The sequence below is a fragment of the Octopus bimaculoides genome, chromosome 10, assembly GCF_001194135.2.
Source record: "Octopus bimaculoides isolate UCB-OBI-ISO-001 chromosome 10, ASM119413v2, whole genome shotgun sequence".
Taxonomy (NCBI): domain Eukaryota; kingdom Metazoa; phylum Mollusca; class Cephalopoda; order Octopoda; family Octopodidae; genus Octopus; species Octopus bimaculoides.
The window spans coordinates 79,162,951-79,163,833 of NC_068990.1; positions in this window are offsets into that span (position 1 = coordinate 79,162,951).

Consider the following 883-nt stretch of genomic DNA (forward strand, 5'->3'; position numbering starts at 1 on the left):
TATATATACAACGGGCTTCTTTCAGTTTCCATCTACCAAATCAACTTACAAGGTTTTGGTCGGCTCGAGACTATAGTAGAAGGCACTTGCCCAAGGTGCCACGCAGTAAGCCTGAACCCGGAACCATGTGGTTGGGAAGTAAACTTACCACACAGCCATGCCTACGTTTATTGAAAACTCTGTTGTCTGTGTCCGTCTTTTTTTAAACAGTTGAGTGTAATTTAACAACATTATGGTTTCTATTTCATTGAAGGAAGGACTAAGCAAAAACACGAAACGACTCTCTTGTGATTGCAAATACATCTGTATTTTAGAATAGTTCTTATTTTTCTGTAAAGTACAAGAGAATATATCTATATATTCTAGCCAACACTGCATGTAAGAGGCAAACATAAATACTTTGATCTTATGATGTGAAGCAAGTTTTCCTATTTGTAGATAAAATCTTCATCGTAGAAAACAGAATAAAAACAAAGTATTATTCACACACCAGTAACTCCATATCATTGTTCTCATGAGATTTCCTTTTAGCAAAACAAAAAATGTCCTCGCGATTTCAATATCTTTAAATTCTGTTCGAATTATTTACTTTATCTGCCGTAATTACCATGTACTGAGTTTGTTGTCGTTGTTTGGGAGTTATTTCTTCCTCCTAAATAATATCAATAAGAATAAACGATCCATCATATTTAGAATCATTTGTATATATATATATGTACATACGTAAGTATATTTGTATATATATGTACGCTTGCATGCATGTAATGTATGCATAGTATATGTACGTATGTGTCTGTGTGCATACACACACACACACACACACACATACATATATATATAAGAGACATGTATACACATATATATATATATATATATATATATA